The sequence below is a fragment of the Lynx rufus genome, unplaced genomic scaffold (assembly GCF_022079265.1).
Source record: "Lynx rufus isolate CCGP_SWC_20201006 ecotype Redwood Valley unplaced genomic scaffold, mLynRuf1.p SCAF_5, whole genome shotgun sequence".
Classification (NCBI taxonomy): Eukaryota; Metazoa; Chordata; class Mammalia; order Carnivora; family Felidae; genus Lynx; species Lynx rufus.
The window spans coordinates 98,123,224-98,142,637 of record NW_025814867.1 but is presented as its reverse complement, the minus strand read 5'-3'; the positions used below and the strand labels follow the sequence as shown (position 1 = coordinate 98,142,637).

The 19,414-nt window shown below is 39.1% G+C and overlaps 1 protein-coding gene across 1 annotated transcript in view; it reads right to left on the bottom strand.

Moving 5' to 3' along the window:
• ZBTB20 (zinc finger and BTB domain containing 20) overlaps window positions 1–19,414 on the bottom strand; it is a 763,926-nt gene that overhangs the window by 153,148 nt on the left and 591,364 nt on the right. Inside the window, exon 15 of the mRNA XM_047100214.1 lies at window positions 5,968–6,007. The gene's annotated coding sequence lies outside the window, so the exon portion shown is untranslated. The remainder of the gene's footprint in view (window positions 1–5,967; window positions 6,008–19,414) is intronic.

The following is a 19,414-nucleotide window of genomic DNA, read 5'->3' as shown; positions in this document are numbered from 1 at the left end:
AATCCTATGGCTACAGGCTCCAACCCAAGGTATGTCTCCTTAGATGGTACCTTTTTGGCTATGGTTCACATTTTCATCTCACTCAGTACTTCCTTCTCTTGCTTTCCAGACCGTGCATCAGGGGGCTGACTGGAATGCCTCTTCCCAACTCCTAGTGTTCAGAAGGAAGTTTTCTGAACATAACTTGTCTCTGCCTCATTCCTTACAGTTCCCCATGGAGGTGAATCATCTTGTGGATAAGATCGCTCTTGCTCCATGTCTCTTAATTAGGGGAACTGATATTGAGGTTTGTAACAGCAGGAGTTTAGCCTCTTTCTCTTTCTTTTCCTACAATGGGAGTTAGTAACCTGGAAGAGCAATGATCTTATGCTGATTCAATTTTCCTTTGGGAGGGCTTTTTCAAAGTATAGATAGAAGGGAAGGGAGTCAATGAGCCCATTTTACCTCTCATCCATCCTATATCTTTCAACGAAGCCTTACCAAAAATTTTTGGTCCCTAGGTTATAAGTTCTTTTGTCTTATTTTTCAACGGGTTTAGAACTTGAGTGGGAAAGAGCCGTGCCATTTATTGGACCCATTCAAAGATTCCAAAACTTAGGTTTATTCTTTTGTTTGGAATATCATTTTTTTTGCTCTTCATCATTTTTTTTTATTCTAACCATTTTTCAAGACCCAGCTAAATCATATTTTACATGAAACTTTCCAACCCTCAAGGCTCTCTTTCATGAATGAAATCCTATAGTACTTACTGGACTGTACCATTTGTTTTGGAACTGTCACTTATTGTCTTATATGCATATGGAATACTCAACAGTATAACTTCTTTTGCTAATCCAATTTTGAGTTCCTTAAGAGCAAGCAAGGGCAATGTCTTAGATTTATGTTTTAACCCCATACTAAACACAATTCTTTGTATTTAGTAAGTGCTTAATAATATCTTACAGGATGATTGTGCTTGAAGCTGGCCCACTGACCAAGCTGTGGTTTGAAGGATCAAGTTACAATTAATATGGGTTAGTGGCTGGATAGTTTCTGAAGGGGTGGTCGCAGTGGCTAAAGGGGGGAAAAAGGTTAATATGAGTATGTCCCTGAGATGTGTATCAGCACAAGTCTGGATACATATAGGTAGTGAAGCTTAATCTTGTTATGTGCTGAGTTTTCATCTTGATAATTTATTCCCCTATTTTCCTTTATGAAAAACATAGTATACTCATGGTCTGATAGGTAGAAGGCTAAGAGAAATGCAAGCAGAGGGAAGCAATGCTCCTAGGTGTGGTAGGCTGGTCTGTAGTGTGTTTTGATTCTCTAAATTAGTTAAAAGATTGAAAAAAAAAAAACCGCCACTACTACCTCAGGAAAAAAAAAATTAGAAGGAAGGGTCCTGAAAATGGTATCTGAGCAATGAAAGACAGTGAATATTTTAAAGATCACTGAATTTAATTTATTCAACCTAAATGCATAAAAGTACAGGTGGGAACATTATTTATGCAGGTATATGCAAATCACTTTATAAAATAGGCAAAGCCCTTCTGCTTTTTATAAGTTGCCAAGGTGGTTCCTGATATTTTAAAAGCTATGCACCTTTAATGTAATTTCCTAAGAGTTGGAATCCCTCTGTCGGAATCACAGTCATTGTCAGAGTGAGTATGTGTATTTTTCTTTCCTCTGGGACTTCTACAAGGCTCTCATAACCATCACAAAAAGGGTGGTTTCCACAGAGATACGACTGGAAAAATCACTTGGAAGTCACTGAGGAGCAAGTCACAATGTTCAAAGCAGAGAACAGGGCCTTTGAAAACATGAACCCATCTGACCTCTTGAATTTAGTACAGTGAATTCCTGAGCTCTGAAACATGGGGCCCGGCTGTGCATGCCATATTGGTGCTATAAGACTGGCAGTAGGTTGGCTGTGGCATGGTCTATTTCAAACTCCTTCACAGTGCCCAGTGTTGCATGTTCCCAGATGACATTTGGTTGGCAGAAGCTGGGCTTCCAAAGCTGGCAGTCTGGAATGCAGCCCACTATGTTTTGACAAACACATAATTGACCATCTGATCACCAGCCTACAGTCTACACTCAGGTCACTGGGGGGACCTGGGCTTTCAATAGGTCCCTACTCCTCATCTTGTTCATCTTCTCAAACCTTTCTCCAGAAAGCAATATAGAGAAGACTTAAACACACCCACACATACCCTCCCATTTGCAAAGAGAACATGGTCCATGAAACATAAGCTGTTGAAAATTTCCTTTAAATTGTCCTGGCAGCCCAAAGTGAACAAGAGAAAAGCACATTTATGGTGAACTCTAATTCAGAAAGAAGGAAGAGACATACTGAACTGTTTCAACACCAGCAGTATATATGTTGCCATTCAGTTCAATGGCTTGGAACTTCTCAGAAAAGGACAGTATAGACAAACGATAGGAAGTTGGGTATTGCTTAGCTGTAGGGGGACATTACTGAGAAATTGTTTCATTTTCAGGTGAAAGAAGGGAAAAGCGGGACACTGGAAATGGCTTCTTCCTTATCTGCCTGGCACTCCCCGAAATTTACTATGGAAAAGGAGTCACACATCTCTGGAGACCAGCAGGCAGCATCTCAGAGTGAGGTCAGATTCAAATTCAGGTCTCCTTTGGAGCTCCTGTAAAGAGTGTTTTGGCCTGAAATTTGGCCCCACATAACACATCAACCTTTCTCCTAGAAGGCAGGGACTGTGCACTGGGCCAAGATATGCTGGCATCATGCAGATGTCAGTGTCTATGTCAACACTACCAGATAGCCTCTCTTCTTCGCTCCCACCCCCACTGTACAGTCCGGGCCCTTTGTTTTCACTTGTGACCCGGTCTCCCTTTTCCCAATCAGCCATCTCTACACAGCCAGAGCACTCTTTGCTTAAAATTCTTCAAAGCCTCCTCAAGCCTGCAGCATCTCATCTAAACTCCCCTGCATGGCTGACAAGACCCTCCGCAATCTGCCTCCTTTCCACTTTCCAGCCTCATCTCCCAGGCTCCCCTTTCAACCACCATGTTGCGGCCATACTAAGCTACTGTCCTCTGGAGCAGGCTGCTGCTCGACACTCTTGACTTTGTAAATGCTCTTGCTTTTTTTGTGATTATGATGCCCTTTTCTTTTTCTTCCCCTACACTGACTTGGCAAACTGCAATTCATTCTGTAGACTTTTAGATCCAGCTTGCCGGTGGGCACTCCTTTCTCTTTGCTCCTTATTACACCTTTGTAACATCTCCTTGCTCCTTTTGTTACATCTTGTTTATGCCTCCATTCCAGTGTCCATCACATGCTATAGCCTTTATTTACTATTTATCACCCCTACCAGACCGTGAGATTCTTAGCAATAGGGAGCATTTCTTATTTATCTTGGAGTTCCAGGAATGACGCACAATAACTAGCTTTCCATAAATGTTTGTTGACTGAAAACTGAATAAAGAGCTGTGCATGATAATTAATCAAAATGAAGCCAAGCAGTAGCCTTAGCCTCTATAGGCTAAGCATGGAGCCTATTAGCAATCTAAGGAAGGCAGAAGATCGCAGCAGTAAGGCACTTTCTGGCGGTTCTCACAGGGTGAAAGGAAGAATGAGGGATAGAGAGTGTGATGGAGGAATGTCTTGTTAGCAGAGAATGCCACTGAGGCAGTGAATTTGCAGCCTTTTCAACACGGAGGTTTCAATACCGGAAGGTTTTGTTCTGAGAATGAATCTGAGTCTGAATCGTGGAGAGGTCTAATTTATAATAACCTGGTTTCTCAAATAGGCTCAGTCTGTGCTACCTGCTTCCAGGCAGCGTGGCAGGTTACGGCAGGCTCCTCTTTGTTTCTGCTAAAGAGTAACGGAATAGAAAACTCTTGGGGGGAACATCTGGAAGCTGTTCAGTTCCCATTGAAATCTGTGTCAAATCCGGATTGGGACTTTGGACTAAATGCAGTGCCAGGAGAGAAGGCAGCATTCTGCACCTGTCTGGAGAAGGCCATTGAAGAGGCACTAGGAGCTAGAAGCGCTGGGGAGATAATGTTCTGATCTGTTCCCAGGAACTTTTCTTTTCCCTTTGATAGGTATCTGGGGCACCACCCCTGGAGCCATCAGCTGTGTCTGTGGGGCACTTGAGGACAGCAGGGCTATCACAGGCCCTGTCACCCTTGAAAGAAAAGCAGCCTTGGGATTTGGAACAACCCAAGCAAGCATGAAGCCTGGCCCAGGGGTGGGACAAGGTTAGGGGGTACAGGAGTGGGCTATCAGCCCCATTACAGGTCATTCTCCCAGCTTTATCTCTGGTTAAAAATTAGGATCTCTCTAGAAGCTGCCTGATTAATGGTGGAGGTATCATAGAATCAGTTTCACATTTTCCTATGAGCCAGAAACAGCCTTTCAATTACGTTTTTATCTCAAAGGTCTCCCCCTCGATTTCTAATCTGTGACACAGGTCTCCAGTCCCCTGTACTGCTTGTGTCTGAGGCTTGCCCTACGGTGCTGACGTCATAATAGCTGAGCCGTGCGGGCAGGAGTGCACTGTGCTGACTCATCCCCAGTGATGTGAGGATTAATGCCTTGTCTAACACGGAGCTATTCTGTGAACTGTTTTTACACAAAAGAACTGTAACAAAAATGATTTGCCAGTCAGAGGACTAGAAATATGCAGTGCTAGGTAACTGAAGGAGGGACACGGAAACACAAAGTGGTAACCAGAAGCATGTACATTCACACCCTCCAAAGCATTGACAGACCCGCTCTATCAACATGGAGAATAAGGAATAACAAGACCTGCCAGGGACAGGGAGGATCCGGCCCTGCTGTATAAATGCATTACACACAGCACCCGTCGTCCTTGGGGAGTTTCACCAATCTCCTTTCTCTGTCAAACGGCTGTCACTTTGGACTTCAGTCTTAGTGTCCGTCCTTGGGGGGGATTCTGCTCCCTTAAGTGTATCTGCAACATGCCTCTAGGAATGCTAGTGGAAGCCACACACGTGCAAGAGAGCCATGGGACCCCCTTTCTGTGCAAATGAGGACCACACAAGAAACACCTCGGAGAAGTCAGTGAAGCAGGACAGAATGTTGTGAATCAGGGACAGTGTTCACCAGAGAGGGAGAAGCAGCTGGGAAGATCTGATGCTTATTTATCACAGAAGGTGACTGCCACCACCTGTAGCGTGTCTTGGGCAGTGTCTCATGCAGTGAGTGACTATGATTATTTGGGTTCACTGCCACAGAATCTCTTTCAAGCAGCCCAAGGTAAAAACTTATCCAACACATTTGATGCAGCCTGATTTGGGCTTTAAATAATAAATGTTCTCTCTTTTCATCTGAAATCAAGTTTTCTCTCTCGTTTTTTCTCCTTTTTCAAATGACTCCCCATCTTTTTTGAAAAAGGATGGTACCTTCTATAAACCTCTCGGCAGATGTAATCCTGGCTTTCTCTTTCTTTTTTTTCCCCCTGGACTTGTGATTACACACACAACTTTAGCCTAAATGGGTCAAGCCTTATAGTTCACTCTTGCACTTCTTAGTAAAAGGGTATGGAAATTTTGTCCATAAATGAAAGATGTGATGTAGAAGTTGAAATTAAAAACTACGGGATGTAGACATGGGTATATAGCTGATGAATAAATAATTGCCCATTGATTGACAGTGGAGCAAAAGCCCAACTATTGCTGATATCTGACTGAAGAATGCAGGCTATGGTTTAGAGGAGCAGTGACTTCTGCAAACAGCAGCTGCCGCTGAGAAAAATGCAGTCTTTATGTAGTCCAACGCCTGGGCCCTGGGCTTTCCAGCTCACTCATGGATGGCAACTACTACCAGCACCAACAGCATCAATTCCAAACCCAAAGTAAGCTAATACATAGTGAAGAAGTGCTGGAAACCACAACAAAGTCAAGCAGAAACCATGCCAATAAAGATCTGAATTTCCCAAATATGACACTTTATGGAAAAGTAAAGAAACCACTTTTACTTACAGAAAGAGAAGGGGCAGGCCACAGACTGATGGTCAAGGAACTGAAAAACAAAAACAAGGAATTAAAAATAAACCCAGTGAGGGGAAGGAGAACGAATCTAAGTTGTAGACAGAACTGGTTGCTCCTAAGGGTTAACAGTAGGAACCTGTTTTATTACCTGGAGCCCAAGGAAAAAGAGATCCAGCCCCATACAATTTTCCAAAGGCCATGACCTCCTGCTATATGACCAACACAGCACTCCAGCACATGGCATGCCAACCTCCTTCTTTGCTAACTTCATTCTGATCTGAATGGTGTGAGTACTTTCTAGAGCTGTGCTCCTCAGAACAGTAGCCACTAACTATACTTATCTATTTGAATTAGTTAAAATTTAGTAAAAAACTAAATGGTTAATTCCTGGTCACACTAGCCACATTTCAAGTGCTCAATAGCCACCTGTGGCTGGTGGCTGCCTTCTAGGGAGAACATTTCTATCACTCCATAAATATCTATTGGGCAGCACTGATGAGAATAGGTAACGGCCATCCCGCATAGCACAGGGCAAATCTTAGATAATTTTGACAAAGATGAATGAAACTGATTAATGTTGGCTCTTTTAAGGGTAAATACAGTATGTTTAATGCGCAGAAGACCCTCTGGAAAAATTCAACATGTACGTGTATCATTGGCCCTCAACTGAGGACTTGGTGTAATGTTGCCTCTTGTTGGCTTGGTGCCCACTGAGGACCATATACTGCCTCATCTGCCCCTTCTCTCCAGCCTAGGAATGTCCCTGCTGATAAAATGATTTTATTTTATTTTTTTTTAAATTTTTTTTTCAACGTTTATTTATTTTTGGGGGGACAGAGAGAGACAGAGCATGAACAGGGGAGGGGCAGAGAGAGAGGGAGACACAGAATCAGAAACAGGCTCCAGGCTCTGAGCCATCAGCCCAGAGCCCGACGCGGGGCTCGAACTCACAGACCGCGAGATCGTGACCTGGCTGAAGTCGGATGCTTAACCGACTGCGCCACCCAGGCGCCCGATAAAATCATTTTAAATGAAAGCATCTGTCTCCCAAAACACATCTCTAAGGATGAAAACCTCAGGTTTGCAGGGAGTTGATCTTAACAGTTCCTCCATCTGTATTTCAAATCAGATAATTCTCCTTTGTCATCTTCAACTCACAAGCCAAATGAGCTATGATGGGACTGGCCTGCTCACACTACTGTTTTGACAGCTTCTCTTATGGAAAAATAAAACTGAAGTAACAGAAGATCCATGAGAAATTAATAAACCAAACAGGGATACTGAAAAAACAAAGCAGGTCTCCCCACCCACACCCCACTCAAATATATCAAGGATTTAATATATGCTGATTGAACTCTTTCCTCTCTGACACCATGATTTTAACCACTTATATATAAGGCCTCTAAAAATATGCAAAACAAATTATACTAAAAGAGATCAAGTACAGAGATATGATTATATAGTTTGGCGTAGAATAAGGCTAAAAGCAAAAAAAAAAACAACAAAACAAACAAACAAACAAAAAAAACCCCAAAACAGAACAACAACAACAACACCCCTGTCAATTAAAGAGATTTCACTTCTCAACAAGTTTTCTAGACAGGTGCACTATCATAGAGATTCCTCCAAAGAAAAAGTTTCCTCTTTATGGCTGAGGTGAAACCCTGTACATGCACATGTAAGTGTGAAGGATGGTGTTCGCCTTCTTGAATAAGAAGAGTTAAGATGAAAATCTGCAGCCTATATCATAATGTATGCTAACATGAGAGAGGCTGGGAGTCTCCAATGCTTTCAAATTATTTCACAAAATTGATGAGTTTAGTGAAAACTTTAAGCAAGACAATTAGATTATGTATGATTCATTGGAAGTACATACAAACTTGAAATATATATAAAGATTGACTAGTCTTCAAAGACTTTAAAGTTCTAAGTTTTGCTAAGTTCTAGTCCCTTCTATAAGCCCAAATCCTAGACCATAGCACTAGTCTATTTTTTAAATCTCCTTCCTTCCTTCCTTCCTTCCTTCCTTCCTTCCTTCCTTTCCCTCTTCTTTCCTTCCTCCCTCCCCCCTCCATTCTTCCCTTCCTCCCATCCTTCCTTCTTTCCTTCCTCCTTCCCCCCTTCCTTCCTTTCATGCTTCCCTCCCAACTTTTTTGAGCTTGTTTTTTTCCTCAGCCTTTGAGAAAAAGGAGAAAGATGATTAGTGGTTATCTATGAAATATACTCACTTATCATTTCTCTGTTGCACATTTAAACCCAATAACTCTCAATAATACATTGTGCTTTTTAAAAACTATACTTAGCATTTATGTTCTTATATCTAAGCACATAGGTTTCCTTTTCAAATTCCAAGGAGCATTTATTCATAAAGTTAATCAGTCAAAATTAAATTTTTGATGTGATCAAAAGAGATCAATATAAATTGTACCCAGATTGACTAATACATCCAAGGTCTGGAATGAAGAAGAAATATCTTTCCTGGATGTTAAGTGACACACAGGCTGTCAATGACAGGAATCCAAGATGGAAAGAAAAATCACAGTGTGTATGTCACAGTCTAAGACAAATTAAAGCCAAGTTAAATTGGAGATTTTATTGGATATAATTGTTGTCTTTATATATTAATGAAAAACAATAATACCTATCCAAAATTTAATATTAAGGCAAAAAATTTAATCTCAGAGCTCTTATATAATTTATAAATGTTCATAAACGTCAAAAGGCCCCTACTTCTTGATTGAATTACAATCTGCAATTTTGAGAATATGTATTAATCTACATAGGTTTATTTCTCTTCAGTTCAAATTGTTATTTTATTGATAATGTGCCCTTTCTGCCTAAGTGATATTTACCTTATACGTCTGTAAGTTGTTTTCATCTGAAATGCAAAGAATTATCTATAATAGTTTTGCATATGATGAAAAATATTTGCGTTACGCATGCTAGGCTCAAAGCATAACTATCTAGCAAAGAATATATAACTGTAAAGCCCAAATGAATCAGGACCTTAATACATGGTGGGGGGGGGGCAAGAGTAGACAGGTGGAAAAGGGGTGGTTTGTGGTGAACTCTGATCGTGTTTTGTGATATTCTAGTAGAAATTATTGTATAGTGTCAATCTCCAAGGAACTAAATGTACTATTAATTAAATGGATTGTTAATAAAGATTAATCAATTCTGATTTCAGTTTACATTATGTAACGTTCAAGGGCAATGGTTTCCAATATTTCCAGGTGATATGGATCCCAATGAGAATCCCCTCCCAAAGAAACTCTTTAGAAACACCAAGTTTCAAAAATCTTCCAGACCCCATGAAGGTTGCTCATGAATTCCAGGTTCGTCACCCTTGGCTTAGGGGGAGAGGGGAGAAAATGCTCATGCAATCCCACTGCTTATCACCTCTAGGAAGCTTGACAAGTCGCTCCAAGCTGAAGCCAGAAAGAAGCAAACAAAACGTATAGAAAATAGAGCTCTTCACGGGTATGTGTGGCTAGAGACACACAGACTCCTCTAAAGGCCTCCCAGACTCTGACTTCCCTAGTTCTTTACGATTTCCATAGAGGCTTAGGAACAGTGAGATAGAGGAGTAGTGAGCAGAGACATAAGGGTTACTATTTACTTAGCACCTTCTGTGGTTTCAGGCATCCTGTTAAGTAAATGCTTCTCAGATTTGAATGTGGGCATATCCAGGGACGTGGAGCAGCGTAACGGGAGCGCACCAAGCCACAGAATAAGTAATAAAGACATAATCGTCTTTCGGGAGGGTCAGTTGTCCTTGTGGCTAAGCCATTTAAACCCTTATTTGTACACATATTCATTTTCTTGGAAGTTATAGGAGGAATAAAACAGATACTGTTTTGGTCCTCATGGAACTTCTAGTTTAGTGAGACAAACAAGAACATAATGAGTAGAATGCTAAATTTGTATGTATTTGTAGGATGCACCCTGAGCCATCACTGAAAAGTCTCATTTGTGGCAGATCCCTTCAGGCAATGGCCCAGCACCCTGAGTACTGGATCACTCACTTGAAAGGGAGGATCACCTCTGTGGAAGAGTTTGAAAAGCAGCATTAGCAGTGTATCATTTAATCCTGACTAGAAGAGGAAATACCATTAACTCCCAATTTACTATAGAAAAAGGGAGATTTGAGAAATTAGGAAACTTACCCCAAATCCCACAGCTGCTGGGATCTGAATAAGTCTGCCCCATTCCAAAGTCTACATATTTTTAACCACTAAATTACACTACATGTAGGTATTTCCCATTTTATGTTTCCCCTTGAAATCTGGGCTCATTCAGGATTTTGTAGGCTAGTTTAAGCTTCTCCTTTGGAAGGAGACAGGTTTGGCTTGATTTGTATTCTAAATATTTCACAGTGGTAAGGGAAAGCTATTATTATACCCATTTTATGGTGCGGAAGCTGAGCCACTTGCCAGCTGAGGTATCTGGCTGGGTTAAAAACGGAATCGGGCTGTCAGTCTTTCATTCCTCTTGACTGACTGAAGCCTAGGCAGCGGTCCTGTCCGAGGGCTTTTTTGTACATGGGATTCACACCGGCTGAGAAAGCATGAGAGAAACTTTGCAAAGGGAAAATAATAGTGCAATACAAAAATGGAAAATAAGTAATCATAACTCACTCATAAAAATTGGTTACTTTTAGTGCTGTGAATAGAAAAGAGAGAGCTTATTCATCACAAATGAATCAGAAAATTAGAATGTGTCACAGCATTGATGACAGAGCTGAGGAACTCAGACAAACTGAAGTTCAACACTTATCCTTCTATCTGAAGAGGGTAAATGGTGTGACAACAGGGCAGAGATGACCTCTTACACACACCTTTAATCCTTCCAGTCTTTTCTCTTCAACCCTCTCTCTAGAAGTTGGGTCGGTTTATGTATCTTTGTTTTCTATGGGTAGAGATAACATTTTAACATCCTTTTCATGTTCTAGAAGTATTGTGTTAATTAATTCTTATGTGGGAGTCATTCCAAATAGTAAGATGAAGATTTTTACCTTATTGATTTTCCTAGTACCTCTCTGGCTTCTGTGTTTTCAAAGGCTGAGGCACTATTGGATTTTTAGATTCATATGTCTCTCAGAATAAGTGCCAGCTTCATAGGTTCCTGTCAATTGATATTCCATCTTCTCTATGGATACATGATTTCCTTTATCTGACAGATTCAAGAAATTTTATGCTAGATTTAATGACATTTCATGCACCCTGAATTTGGAGGTTTTTAATTCTCTATTTTCTATCTGGCAAAAGGTTTACAAAGTTAAAGTCAGAGGGAAGGGTTATTCAGAGTGCACACAGAGCCTGTGCAATCTCCTGCTAGGTACTTCGGAGCTTCCCAAGGAAAAATCTCTTGAAGTATTTTCATTCCTTTTGGTCAGTCCTAAGAAGACTATAAATGCCACAAATGGTCATTAATATCTTAGGGTCTGCTTTTCAAGACCATCCACTTTTTTGGATCCATCTTGAGAAGAATGATAAAGAAATCACAATAATGCCTTACCTCTCCTCAATATGCTATATTAACTCTCAATGAGTTAATATCACTCTGAAGGAATCATGTCTACCTTAAAAAAATTTAGGTGATCAGATTTAAAAATGAAGGTTCGGCATTTAGGTCTAGGACTGTTTCTAGGCCTGAGACATTGCTAAGATATAACTCGACATTCCACCCCACCCCATACAAATCCTCGAGTCTTCCTGATTTTTACAGGTATAGGGACCTGAGAGACAAGAATGAATTAAAAGCCAGGGAGCCAGGTAGGGTGCAGGGCAGGGCAAAACGCAGTGTCAAGGACTGAATGTGTTTAATACAATTAAGATGATTTCTTACAGCTCCTAAAATAGACCAAACTCTTGTCAGGATGACAGTCAAGAGCTCTCTACAATCTGATCCCAAACAACTTTTCCTTCTTCTATATCTCAAACCTCTGCAGTTGCAGCTTCATGGATTCCAAACAGATCGGTATACCAGGGACTTTTACTATATATAGTATACTGATACCCTTTAGGGGATGCTAGAAAGGTCTGGCATTGTTATCATGTGGTCCAATCAATTAGAAATATTTGGTTAACACTGCTTAATGCCATTAATGCCATTTGGCACAAAAAGGTTGTGCCTAATACAGGGGAAACTCATCTTGAGACTCCTCAGTGTGTAAACTCAGAAAGTAACATGTTAGTGGTACAGAGGGCTTTGGAATAAATATGGGCACAGCAGGAGAAAGAAACATCCAGATCAGTGTGAACAGAAGGCTGTCTTTACTCAAATGGTTCCCTCAAGTGTTTTTTTTTTAATTCAAAGGGAAAAATCATGACATAAAATTTATACCAAAAGATATAAATCAAGAAGGTACTTATACCCAGTGATCTGTTAGATACTAAACCAAGAAGACAGCATGCACACAGTATGTGTTTTAAAGACCTGGAAAGAGCTTTCCACAATATAGACTGAAAAATGTTACTTTTGTCCTTGTCACCATCAACTATTTGCTTAAGGGAATCCACAGTCTTTCACAATCTGGCCCCAATCCACCTCTCTTGTTTTTTGTTTGTTGTTTCTGTAACCCCCCCCCCCCCCCCCGCCGCCACTGCTTCTTCCTTATATACTGTGACAGGCTATTGGCTCCTCCCTGAACATGCCTAGGACATCTTTGTCTTTGAGTCTTTGCTAACAGTTCACACTTGAATCTCCCAAGCCTAGCATAGTGTCCTAAACACAGCACGCACTCCAACATTTGTTGAAGAAATGCTGTCTGTCTATTTTAGGAGACAAAGATGATAGAAAAAAGTTGTTAAATCGGTAAATAAATAGCACAAGAGAGAGGTCAAGGAAAAGTTAATTTTAGTGTGTTTTAGGAGTGGGGGCAAGATAAGCTTTAAGATTAGGAAAACTGATGCTCTTTATTCTTGGGTCTAGCCAATGCTATGAGTCAGTTACTTTTTTGGGAACAAGTTTCAACCTCAAGGTTAAATGAACACAAATGCTCTGTCCATCAGCATATAATGAAAAAGCTGTGGCTATTTCCACATCAGCACAGTGAAATTAAAATATGCAGTGTCTTTTTCAGAGGCATCATATATGACAGAACTTTTTAAAATAGTCCCCTTTGCCACTCTCATACAGAAAGAGCTATAAAAACAAAAGTGAATGTTTAAAAAAAAACACTGGGATAATTTTGCTTCAGAAAGAAAATGCTGAGGTATATCTTCATGGTTTTCTGACTATAAGAGTTGTTATAAAGAAGATAATGATCGACATTTTTGTCCTAGGGCATGGTGATATTAAACTGTCCAGTGAAGAATTTAAGTTAAGACTTAAAGATGAACATCCTAAAGGTGCAAGTGGTAAATAATCAAATACATTGCTAAGAGCAGTTACAAAATTTCTATCTTCATGGCTATTTAAAAATAGGAAAGATCTTCATCTATTTTGGATGGAATAAATGCAGCTTTGCCTCCAGTCAGGAGATGGATTCAATAACTTCTCTCATCATGTTTAGCTCTATGTGACTACAAAATCCTATAACATGTTGGTCCTAAAAATTGTACAGAATCACAACACAGTCAAGTAAAATACATTCTACAGTTTGAAGAGGATTAGGCAATAAAAAAATCTGTAAATTACTAAATTCAAAATAGTATATACAATGCTTACGTCTCAATTCAATTTGCTAAGTGTATATGTCACAAATAGAATTGAGGAAAATGTACTTGAGCCTACTATAGTTTAAACATAATGATTAGCTAGATTAAAACATTCTAACAATTAATTCTTTCATGTCTAAGAAATTTAGCTGAATATTTCATAAACCTGGTATGAATATGCATATAAACTCAATCTCTTATTAAAAAAAAAGTTAGAAAAGACCAGAAAATAATATAAGAACTCACTATTTTTATTCCCAGGACTATCTTCAAAAACATCAGGAGAACCAGTGAACAAGTCCTTTTAAGTGACCAAAATGGGCCCCATATGATTAAGAATGCAAATCCAATAACAGACTTAAGGAAAGCTCTCACAGAGGTGGCAAGTTACTGGCTTTCTTGTCTATTTACCTTGCAGTTTTGGAGCTCAGCAGAAGTGTCCATTACATACAGCACACAGGGTTAGATGAACAGTTCCAATGACCTTGTCTGAACCAAATTCATTTAAAGCAGTTTGCTACATTTCTTAAATAGAAGATGAGCCTATTCTATCTATGGCCCACATTTGGACTGGATCACTGAACTATTGCCCAACTCTTATAAGCAAAGCACTAACATGCACCAATCAACAGGCAGCCCATAGCAGAGGCATCAGGAAGGTCAAAATACACACACATAAGAAATTGGCAGTACATTATAGAAGAAAGCTATTTCTAAAGATGAACTTTGGCTACTAAAGCCTTTGAGTGTTATTCAACCTTTGTTAGGAAAAAAAAATCAGTCCCAATGTAACCTGTAATAATCTAGCTAAAAAAATGTTGAGAGAAATATAGTTTTATTTTGCAACACATTATTTTCATAAGAACATGAATCAAAGAGATGGACTATGCCAATTTCTTCATAGCTGAATTGTTATAGGATATTGTTCTAGTCTTTACTAATGATTTCTTGAGGTTGGTTATGCTGTGATTAGGATTTGGAAGGATAGAGGTCTAAGACCTTTCAAAAGAAACTTTTTTTTTTTTGGTTCGGTATCACTACAGAAAAAAAGCATTAAGCTAACTTTGACAACCTAACGAGGATAATGGTAATTGCGTGTAGTCATTGCTTATGCTGTTTCAAATGATGGGAATGAATTGAAAAGCAAAGGTGTCAAGCTAACCACAAACTTGAATTTTGAAAAGTTATAGTATAATAAGCAATAACATCAGTTGTTAGACTTACTAAAACTTACACCAAAACTTATGGATGCAGCAAAGGCAGTTCTAAGTGAAAAGTTCATAGCAATAAATGCCTACCTAAAGAAATAAGCAAAAAAAATCTCAAATAAATAAGAAAAATATCAAATAAGTGACCTAATAAAAGCAGCTAAGAGAAAAGTTCATAGCAGTAAATGCCTACCTAAAGAAATAAGAAAAAAAATCTCAAATAAGAAAAGTCTCAAATAAATGACCTAACTTTACACCTTAAGAAACTAGAAAAAGAACAAACAAAGCCCAAAGTTAGTAGAAGAAAGGAAATAACAAAGATCAAAGCAGAAATAAATGAAATAGGGGCAAAAAGAGAAAAGATCAATAAAACCAAGAGCTGGTTCTTCAAAAAGATAAACAAAATTGACAATGTTTGGCTAGATTCAGTAAGACAAAAAGAGAGAGGGCTCAGATAAATAAAATCAGAAAGGAAGAGGAGACCTTAAAACTGATACCACAGAAATACAAAGGATCTAGGTGACTACAATGAACAATTATATGTCAACAAATTATACAACCTAGAAGAAAATGGATAAATTTCTGGAGATATGAAATCCGGATCATGAAGAAATAGAAGGTCGGAACAGACCAATTACTAGTAAGAAGATTAAATCAGTAATTTAAGAACTCCCTACAAACAAAAGTCTAAGACCAGACAGCTTCACTGGTGCATTCTACCAAACATTCAAAGAAAATAGAAGAGGAGGAAACATTTCCCAGTTTATTTTATGAGGCCAGCATTATTCTGATACCAAAACCAGACAAAGATATCACAAGAAAAGAAAGGTCAATATCCCCGAAGAACATAGACACAAAATTCCTCAACAAAATATTAGCAAACCTAATTCCACACAATACATTAAAAGGTTCACACACTATAACCAGGTAGGATTTATGTCAGGGATGCAAGGATGGAAATCAGTTTGATACACCACATTAAAAAATGAAGGATAAAAATTGTAGGATCATCTCAATAGACGCAGCTGAAAGCTTTTCCTCTAGGATCAGGAACAAAGCAAGGATGTCCACTTGTGCCACTTTTATTCAACATAGGATTGGAAACCCTAGCCAGAGCAATTAGTCAAGAAAAAGAAATAAAAGGCAATTATATTGGAGAGGAAGAAGTAAAACTCACTGTTTGCCAATGACATGATACCACATATAGAAAATCCTAGGGGTGCCTGGGTGGCTCAGTCAGTTAAGCATCCAACTCCTGATTTCGGCTCAGGTCATGATCTCACAGTTTGTGAGTTCAAGCCCCATGTTAGGCTCTGTGCTGACAGCATAGAGCCTGCTTGGAATTCTCTCTCTCTATCTGCCCCTCCTTGGCTTGCACACTTTCTCTCTCTCTCAAAAATAAATAAATAAACGTTAAAAAAGAAGAAAATCCTAAAGACTCCACAAAAAACCCTACAAATCTGTTAGAACTAATAATGAATTCAGTAAAATTGCAGGATGAAAAATCAATACACAGAAATCAGTTGCATTTCTATACATAACAACATACTATCAGAAAGAGAAAGTTAGGACATAATTTCATTTACAGTTGCATCAAGAAGAATAAAATACCTAATAAGTTTAACTAAGGAAGTGAAAGTCCTATACACTGAAAACTATAAGATATTGATGAAAGAAACCGAAGACACAAATAAATGGTAAGATACTCCGTGCTTGTGGAGTGTAATAATTAAGCTTATTAAAATGTCCATACTACCAAAAGCAATCTACAGATTCAATGCAATCCATCAAAATTCCAAAGGCAGTTTTCACAGATATAGAACAAAGATTTCTAAAATATGTATGGGAATATGAAACACCCCAAATAAGCAAAGAAATTTGGAGAAAGAAGAACAAAGCCAGAGGCATCATGCTCCCTGATTTCAAACTCTATTGCAAGCTATAGTAATCAAAACAGTATGGTATTAAAAGAGACATGTAGATTAACAGAACAGAATAGAGATCCCAGATATAAACCCACACATATATGGTCAATTAATTTATGACAAAGGAGCCAAGAATATGCAATGGGGAAAGGATAGTCACTTCAATAGATGGTGTTGGGAAAACTGGCCATACACAAAAGAATGAAACTAGACTACTATCTTACACTATACACAAAAATTAATTCAAACAAGATTACAGACTCGAATGTAAGACATTAAAACTCCCAGAAGGAAACTTGACATTGGTCTTGGCAACGATTTTTTGAATTTGATACCAAAAGCAAAGGCAACAAAAGCTAAAAATTAACAAGTGGGACTACATCAAACTAAAAAGCTTCCACACAGCAAACCATCAACAAAGTGAAAAGGCAACTTACTGAACGGGAGAAAATATATACGCGATAAGAGGGTGGTAGATATGCATAAATATATAAAGTACTAATACAATTTAATAGCAAAAAATCTGATTACAAAATGGGCAGAGGATTTGAATAGACATTTTTCTAAAGAAGACATGCAGATGGCCAACAGGCACATGAAAAGATGGTCAACATCCCTAATCATCAAGGAAATGCAAATCAGAACCACAATGAGCTACCACTTCACACCTGTTAGAACGGCTATTTATCAAAATGATAAGAAATAGGGGCACCTGGATAGTTCAGTCCGTTAAGTGTCTGACTCTTGATTTAGACTCAGGTCATGATCTCACAGTTGTGAGTCAGGCTCCATGCTAAAGCATGGAGCCTGCTTAAAAATCTCTCTCTTTCTCTCTCTCAGTCCTTCCCCTGCTCTCTTTCTCTCTCTCTTTCAAAAACAAACAAACAAACAAACAAACAAACAAACAAACAAGTAAAAGCAACAATGAAAAGTTCAAACTAGTGATGAAGTTATTTTTGTTCATTAGGTTGTGGATGTACTTTCTTTCGATTAAAAAAAAAATTCGTAGAACTTACTCATGGCCTCCCTCCCTCCATCTCTTCTTATCACCCTATTTCCACATCCATATGCTATCAGGCAGTTGAAGAAAAAGAAACAAATGTGACCGGAACTGCTTCTGTGGGGACACTCTCAGTCAGTTCTCTGTCCTCCTCAACTGCAACTTGCACTCACTTATCTGAAAATCTATCAATTTCATTGTTTCGATACTTCCTCTCAGGGGAATCTGCATTTCCTTAACTGTCTTTACAAGATGTAGATTCAGGTTTTTTTCACAGGCAATTAAGGAAGTATGGCAATTATGTTCGTATGTGGTGGTGGATTCTGCCTTGGACTTTTCAAATTTTTCAATTTCACCACTTCCCCAATTGAAGAAGCCAGTGTTGCTTATAGTTTAATTGCAAATAAAGATACATACATACGTTTGCCTACATCATATATATTTTTTTCCTCTCAAAAGTTATAAGAAATATTTAGGGATTTTTCTGTCCATATACTTCATGGATTGTTCCTACTGATGTCAGAGTGATTTACATAGAAGTAGAAGAAAACATAAATATTTTGCACTCAAACTTCACTAGCATGTTCTTCAGTGGTGCTTTCCTCACAGTCAATCTCCACCAGTCCCCGCGCTCTTGGTTAGCGTATGCTTGAAGACTCTTTTTCACAAAATCTTTCTTCCCTAGAAAACTCTGCCTGTGAAATTTCCCTGTAAATACCTGAATTTTCTGATTCACCTAACAATGATCTAGGAATTGAGGATGTTTCCTGCCTGCTCTTTCACCCCCTACTTCGTGAAAGGATTAGACTGTAAACAACCTGGTAGGGATCCTGCAGGCCAAACTAGGGCTGAGCTGATCTCAGCAGGCAGGGAACCTGTGGCAGTCCGTGAAACACAATTATGAAAATAGAAAGGATTCGTCCGTACTTTCAGGAAGACATTATGTTGTTTCCAAGACGAGACTTAGCAAGTAAGCCGCGTTAAAGAAACCAAGCGAGACAATATGATTTCAAAGAGTCCAGCAGAGGTAGATTTCAAAAAGTGCCGACTGGCCAGGGCTTTCTCAACTGCAGCTTCATTTTCAGTGTCTGCCAGTGGCCTGCACCAGACGCTTGAAGGGAAGGCCATTCGTCTCTCACCAATGAAGCCCAAAGTACTCGTGCTACAAAAGGATTCCTTTCTTGTCTCCAGAGGCAAGCATCAATTTGTGCCCCAGAGTCTGAGAGTTCATAGCTTTCTTTCAATTTTGTTAAGTCTGCACATGCGTGGTTCCTCCTGTGTGATTTGGTCCTGAGGAAGTGACCCACCCACAACTCCACAGAGCTAATTAACCCCATACTGAGTGGGTTTTTCCCCTCATTTCACACATCCACTCAGTGCTTTAAATGACCCAGCAGTAGCATGATCAGATGATTTTTTTTTTCTTCTCAAAAAAACTGTATAGTGATGGGAGAGCTAGGGTATATCTGCTCTAATTCAAAACAGCAGTGTAACCCTAAAATATTGCCCAATAACATTTTATCAGAGGGTGCAGAAATGCTCAAAAATGCTTGAATTAAACCCTTTAATGTTATTCAATTTATTGAAGTTTCTATTTTAAATAACAAGTAATACATAATAAATACTGAGGTAGAGAAGTTTGAT